Here is a 7559-nt window from a genome sequence, read left to right as displayed (position 1 = left end):
AGGTCCTAGCATTTTTTTAAAAGAATTGATTTACATCTGTCTTTTGCTGTAGGCTAAAAAAAAATTCTGTCATTATTCAAATCTTTTATTAGATTCTTTTGTTTACTATTCTGTAGGGGCACTTGAGTACCAGAGCATGTGTGTGGAAGTCAGAGGGCTACTTTATGGAGTTGCTTCTCCCCTTCCACTGTGTGGGTTTGGAGGATCAAACTCAAGTCCTCAGGCTTGGTGACAAGTGCCTTTACTTCCTGAGTCATCTCACTAACCCTGTTTATTATTTTTGATATTTAAAAAATAGCTGCCCTCTGTCCACATCCTTCCACAGCAAGCCTTTGTTGGTGTCCTGCCACCGTAGGGGACTCCTTAGTGGGAAACAAAAATTTCTGGATCTCATCCACTTCCCTATTCTTAATCATTAGCCACATCCAGATTTATCACTCACAGTATCACTGGTGGCAGCCATTTCAGTGCAAAGATGAAGTGGATCTGCGTGTCTGTGGCCACTCTTCTATGGGTGAGGATGGTCTTTATAAAATCTGACATGTTCTAAGACTTCTGTGAGGCCATTCTTTAAAGCTTTTACAATAATTACACACACACACACACACACATACACACACACACACACACACACACACACACACACACGTGCACGCATGAATTCAACGTTTGTATATATTTGGGGTACGATGCTCCTGGAAGCTGAACAGTCACTCCCAACTGAATTGATTTCCCAGCAGTCAATCAGTAGAAGTTGATATTGACACTGGGTGGAGGGCCTGGATGACCACAGTCTAGCAAGTCACTTGTCAATCTAGTCCCTATCAGCCCCCCTCTCCCAGCAGATTGCATGGTGGCCAAGATGCGGCCAGGTGTCTGGATGTGATGGTATGCACAGTTGTCCAACCCTTATCACACTAGCTGTCAGGAAGCATCCAGCACATACCTCATCTATGACATGAGGTCTCCAGTCCTCACCAGGAGGTGTTCCAGTGCCTCCCAAATGCCAGCAGCAGCAGCAGCAGCCAGCCAGCCTTACCCTCTGCTAACCTGAACATCATTAAAATGGCATTACTCTTCTCTCATCAAGCGCAGACTGGGACTGTCAAGATGGCTCAGTGGGTTGAGGTGCTTGCTGCGAAGCCTGGGGGCCTGAGCTTGGTCCCCAGGTCCCACATGGTAGAAGGAGAGAACTGACTCCTGCAAATTGTCCTCTGACTTTTACACCAGTGCTCTTGCATGTGTGCATCTTCTACACACAGCAAAATAAAAATATTAAAAAAATAAGAACAGTAGAAAGGGCATGAGACTTGGCATTGGAGGACCTGGGTTCAAATCCAGGGCTTACATCTGTTTCCACACTCTGGAATGGGATGACTGGTGTTCCACCACCCCTGCGTTGCTGTGGAAGCAAATCAGCAGATGCAAGAGATGTCATTACATGAACACTGGGGGCATTTTCAATTCTGCGTTTCTCATTGCCCTGTGTTCAAGGCTTACAGTACCCTTGGTACCATCCTGTACCATTCACAGAATCAGTCCCGTTGAATCTCCCAGGTGGATCTATCAGGTATGCAAAGAGGCATTTTCGTGTTCACTTCACAAACGAAGCAACTGAGGCATAGAGGAGATGGAGAAACTTGCCTAAGTTGACCCAGTTAGATAGCTGCAAAGCCAGGATTGCAAGGGAGATACCCCACGCTCAAAGTCCACGTCCTTTTCAATTGTATCTTCATTCCCTTTCTTTCCAATCTCAGTTGTGTGAATCAGTAACCTGAATCAAGGCACGGAACACTTTGCTGAGTGAATTTACTGCAAAAATACTGACAGCTTAGGAAAGTGACTTCATTGGGATTCTTTCTGCTGGGATGATTGTATTATGTCCCCAGGAATGTTCTGCTCATGGGCTGATATCAGGAGCTGGCCATCCCGAGCTCTGTAAAGGGCAGCGTCACACTGAAAACGTATCTCTTTGTGGGATTCTCTCGGTTACAAATTCACCTACTTTAAGTCCGCAAATATTTCTGCCTTTTATCTTTTAAAACAGTTGCTGTTAATGGACAACCTGAACTTTTTTTTTTTTCCACTTGGAGATAAGGAGTTTTGGGGCCATAGCTAAGGTGGGGACCTTGATATATCCTCCCCACCTTTTTCACTATGGCAACCAAGCTGTAGGAGCGTCTGTGGCATTCCTGTACCCTCAGCTGGCTCCTGGATAAAACCCCAAATCATCCATCATCCAAATGCTTATGAGGTCTCCCAGTATCCATGGCAACCCAAAACCTTTTCAGCCTTGAATGGTTGGAGAGTCGAGCGACCCTTCTGCCCTACCCTTACTGTCCATATGTTAGGGGTCAGAGGTTCTGGCCCATGGGCCAACTTTACAGTGTCTAAGGAGCCAAAGCCTATGTCTGGGGTTCACACCCAGAGACCGGTCATGCTGGTCTGGTTAGGACTTCTGCTCCACTCCTTGTTAATAACAGAGGAGCTGGGCACTCCATTGAGTTGACCAGTCCTACCTCCAACTGACAAGCCTTCCCGGAGAAGTAGTCATGCTGGGTCCAGACCCCAGACCTCCTCCATATCTCAATACCCCTTGTCAGAGGCAAAAGAAACCCTCATAGAAGACAGTGAACAACAGATCTACTAGTCCCTGGACATCCAGATCACACACCCCTCTCACACAGATCTTACCTTCCTTTTCACCAAATCCCAGCCCCTGAGTCTCCCAGACACAAGCTTCATTGACCACTCACATGGCCAAGGGAGAGGTGACCTGTCCTCAGGCTGTGAAGGCCTTGCCACAGACACCAGCTTGTGGCAGGGAGGCCTGAAGAGGGACCCCAAACAACGTCAGGCTAGCGGCTTTGTCCTTCACTATCATGGTCATGGAGAAAGAAAACATGGAAAAGGTCATGGGAGGCAGAAAGACAACAGACATTTCTGCTCCGGCGGCGGCACCCTGTCCCAGGTGTCTGAAGTCAGCCTCGCCACGAATTTCCACAGCACCCGAGGAAAACCAGCTTCACACCCCTTCCCACATTGCCTGCAAGGAGTTAGTCATCAGATACTGCACCAGGACTGGGCCTCCCAGGGAGGCTCACTCACCATGCCCTGCTCCACCTAAGGACCCATGCACACGAATGCATGCTTGTACACATATGCAGGCTCACAGGCATTCGCACACATGTTCTCCCACTTAGACACATGTATGTGTGCACCCACAAACACACATGCACATTCCTTCTCACATGCATGTGTATATATTCTCTCACGTACACACACTCATCGCATACACAAGCATTCGTGCACACCCAGAGGTCGGCTTCCTCGCCCTCCCTCATTACATGGTCTGCCCAAGGGACAATGTGGGTCAGCCAGAGTCAGTCTCTCTCTCCACTCATCTCTTGAGAGGCAATTAGATGGGTAAAGGTCATTCTCCCAACATGACCCTGTCCCTACTCCCTTATCCAGAGCCCGGCTGACAGCTTAAGCCACCTGGGCTGCACCAACCAAGTCACCCCGCCCCCACCCCCAAGCAGAGCAAGCCAACTTTCTTTCTTCACTTGGGCTGGTTCCACACCCCCCACCCTCCCACCTCCCCTACCCCGCATCCATTCCTCTCCCTCCCTCCTTCCCTCTGATCTGCTATAACAAGAAGATGTAGGCTCAGTTCCAAACTGAGGCTGCCCTTGGGGGGGCAGCTGTGTGGGCCACAGGCTGAACTTGGGGGGTATAGTCTCCCTGCTCAGCCTGTGGGCTCACCCTGGCCTGGGCCTGATGGTCAGTGTGCTAATGAGTACTTGGTCCCCTCCCGGGCTGACACCTCAGATGCAGGATAGCTTGGTCATCAGGACTTGTCAGGACTTGAAGATTCCATGCCCTGGGCCCAGAAGACCTGGACTCTCTGATCTGTATGACAGGCTTGCATTCTGCAGCATTCCTGGACCCCAGTTGCCACCAGCTCGGTACCCAGGGACCCAGAACCCTGTGCCAGGTGAAGTGCCCAGCCTCTCTCTGAGTTCAGCACCTAAGTTCTCTTTACTTTGCTCTGTGGAGTGCAAGGTTAGCACTTGGCCGCCCTGAGATGGCTTGCAAGGGGTCACAGTTCCGTAATGGTGAGAAGGCCGGAACTGGGTGCCTCCCTCTTGACCCCAAGGGTTCAGGGAAGTGGGCCTGCACCTCCCTCTCCTGGCTTTTAACTCTTCCCATGTTCTTTCCCAGAAACAGCAGGATGGCTTCCTGAACCCAAGGCTGGCTCTGGAGCACCCTGCCTCCAGGCCCGGGATGAACTGGGTGACTTCTCAAAGCCCCGTCAATCTGTCAGTCATGCGGTTCCAGGAAAGGACAAAGCCAGAGGACAGGCACTGGCTGGGTGCAGGGACGGAAGGGTGGTGTGACTCACTTTCTGGGACAAGCCTGAACCTCACATCCTACTTTGTTCGGCCACAGCACAAGGGCTTGTGCTTGCCAGGAGACGCAGGCCAGACAGAGCATGTGGCTGCAAAACAATGCCAGGGGCCAGGATGAAGAGAAGCTTCCAGAGACCTTTTCGTCTGCTGTCAAGAAGCAGCAAGCTTTTCCCTCCTGCCTCTGCCCTCCAAGCACATCTGAGGTCCCTTCCTGTACCTCAGAATCAAGCCCACAAGAGGCTGTGGTGGCTCACACCTGTAATCCCAGAATTACGGAGGCTGGCACAGGCAGATTGCTGAAAGTTGGAAGCCACCATGGGCTACATAGTGAGTTCCAGGCTAGCCTGAGCTACTGAGTGAAACCTTCTCTCAAAAAAAAAAAAAAAGTAACAATAAGGGTTGAAGAGATTTCTCAGTGGTTAGAAAGTTTGCTGCTCTTCCAGAGGACCTGAGTTCGGTTCCCATCACTTACATCAGGCTGTCTCCAAGGGTACCTGGACACATGTGACGGGTGTACACACACATACACATAAATAAAATAAAATAAAAAGTCTTGTTTTAAAAGTAATAATAATAACAGTAATAGTAACGATAGAAGTTCTGAATGTAAGGGTAGGGGCTTGGAAGGTTTCTATAGGACAAACAGGTCTCTGTTCCCTCCTGGGCTCCTGGATCTCTGAGACCCTGAGCTCCTGGGTCCCTGGGTCCCCGGGTCCAAAGCCCTTTGACCCTAGGATAAAGCTAGAGAGTGTTGGGTTCATTCTGCCCACTGGTCTGTGCCAGGCCTGTGGCCACAGGTGATTATGCAGAGTGGAAACTATTGCCTGTTGACCCATCCTGCACCCATTGGTCAGGAGCCCCACCTCCTGCTGCACAGGTGGTTTTGATCCCGTTGTGGTACCCACTGGGTGACAGTTAAGGAAGCTGAGGTACAGTGGGAGCGGCCTCAGCAGTGACCCCAGCCACAGCAACCAAAGGGTGGGTTACTGGAGGTTCTGGACAGATATTATTAGTGAGGGTGTGGTCGCTCTGGGAGGCAAAACTGGGACTGGGATCAATAGTCATGGCTGAGGTTGGGGTGAGGGGCTGTGGTTTGGGGTGATTTACCCATGATGAGAAAGATAAGTCACGGGGGGGGGGCATGTATGTATAGACATGTGCATGTATTTGTCTGTGCATGTCTGTGTGTGCATGTGTGTATGTGCATGGGGTCAGGGGGCTCTATGGGTAGTGGTGCTCGGCAGGGAAGGAGCCGAGATTCACTGAAGAGGGTTTCTGATGGCCCTGATGGTGACCTGACAGCCGTTCTGAAAGAAAAGCATAGTTCAGGAGAGGTGGGACCAGGGCTTTGGAACCCTCGTCCTGCATTTTCAGAGATGACAGAATTCAGCTGGAGCAAACAGGCCTCTAGAATCACACGCCTGGCCTCTCCCCAGGCCCTAGGCAGGACGGGTCTCCTTCCAGCTGGCTAGCCACTGAAGCCCTGGCCCAAAGACCCACTAGGTCCTCAAAATACAGCCTGGTATAGGAGGAGGACTTGGCAACCTGAGGTAAGGCTGCTGCCAGGAGGCCCTTGACGTCTGGAGGAGAATCATCAGGGTGGGAAGTTGATCCTGGGACTCAGGCTCCTGGAGTGGGGTTGGGACTTCTGGGGGCCTTGGGGTTGCATTCTTCTCTCTTCCACAGTTCTGCCTGATATGTGTGCTCTGCCAGCCATGATGGCCTTCTCCCCGCACTTGGCTTCTTGTCCCTACTATGTCCCCAACCAGTAGATGATCTGAAGTCTCTCCATCCTGGAGGATTCGAAGGCCTGGTGCTGAGCAGCGGCAGATGAAGGTCAGGATGAGGAAGAAGCCTTTGGAAGTGCCCCCACTGTGGTCTAGTCCTCCTTGTCACAGGAGTTGGAGACTTTAGTGCCAGCAGGGCCGTGTATCCTGCTTTCTACTCTAACCGACGCCTGATCTCTCCAGCAGCCTCCTTCAGGAGATGAGGCCCAGAAAAGTCACGCCTGGGGTTCAAGGTCACACAGCAATCTCATGCATAGCCGGGCACAGGAACCAGATTCCCTGCTCTGCAGGCTCCGTGGGGCAAAAAACGTGAATCTCCGATCTGGCCTCCTCCCTGCTCAGGTGTGGGGTGGAGCCTGGTAGAGAGGGCAGCATCTCAGCCTAATTAGACACTGTAAAGGAGTAGGGACACGAGGGGGGGGGATGCTCAGAGATTAGTGCCCCCTCCATAGATCATAGACACGCCAAGGACATAATAAATAATCTGCCCAAAGGTTTTAAAGGTAAAAATCAGCAAATCATTAATAATGTCCCCAGAACCATACATCATGCTGAAGTCTTCCTATTATGCACTCCCGAAGCCGATGCGTATCTTCTCTGTGGCCCTCCCCTCCCCACTTCCTCCTCATCAATGTGTTCTACTGGCGACATGGGAGCCCCTCCCCCACGGCCTGCTAAGCAGGAGGCTAGGAAAGACCTTTCGGGTCTGCCATGCCAAGCAATTTACTCAGGTGTGTGGCCACAAAGAGGTGGTGAGAGGGGAGGTGTGCCCCCATCCCTCTCTTGGAACCCCAAACCCCGCTTCGTGTTTTAATTCTAAGGGGTGGATCGAGCTCAAAGCCACAGCCCCCTCCCCAGGCTTTAAGCCAGAATAACATGGTGTCTATCTCTCAGAGACACGAGCTTTAATTAATTAACACAACAGGGTCGCTGTAAATAGAAGTGCTGATGGCTGCATTTCTCGCCCCTGGTGCACCTCAGCCACAGCTATGGGGCATGGGGGTGGGGTGGGGGAGGGAATACCTACACCATAGACTTGGGTACGCTGGCTGAGTTTTGGAGTTTGAGGGGTGAGTTGAACCCAGGGTTGGAGGAAGGAGGGAGAAAAACTTGGGTAAGCCTCTGGGATCCTGGTCAGCAGACCAGGGTGCAGGTGACAGTCTACCATAGGGTGACATGGTTATGACCACAACTTGGAGGAGGTATCAGGGCACTGCACTGGAGTCCTTCTCGAGCTCAGGTTGGGAGACATTGCTCATGTCACTGTCACTCATGTATTCTCTGCTTCCTAAGTGACAAGACAGACAATGGAAGCCAGTCACCTGCAGATCTTTGGGGTGGCATGTGCCAACGCCCCTTA

The sequence above is a fragment of the Peromyscus eremicus genome, chromosome 9, assembly GCF_949786415.1.
Source record: "Peromyscus eremicus chromosome 9, PerEre_H2_v1, whole genome shotgun sequence".
Classification (NCBI taxonomy): domain Eukaryota; kingdom Metazoa; phylum Chordata; class Mammalia; order Rodentia; family Cricetidae; genus Peromyscus; species Peromyscus eremicus.
The sequence above is the reverse complement of the archived record's forward strand: the minus strand, read 5'-3'. Positions refer to the sequence as shown.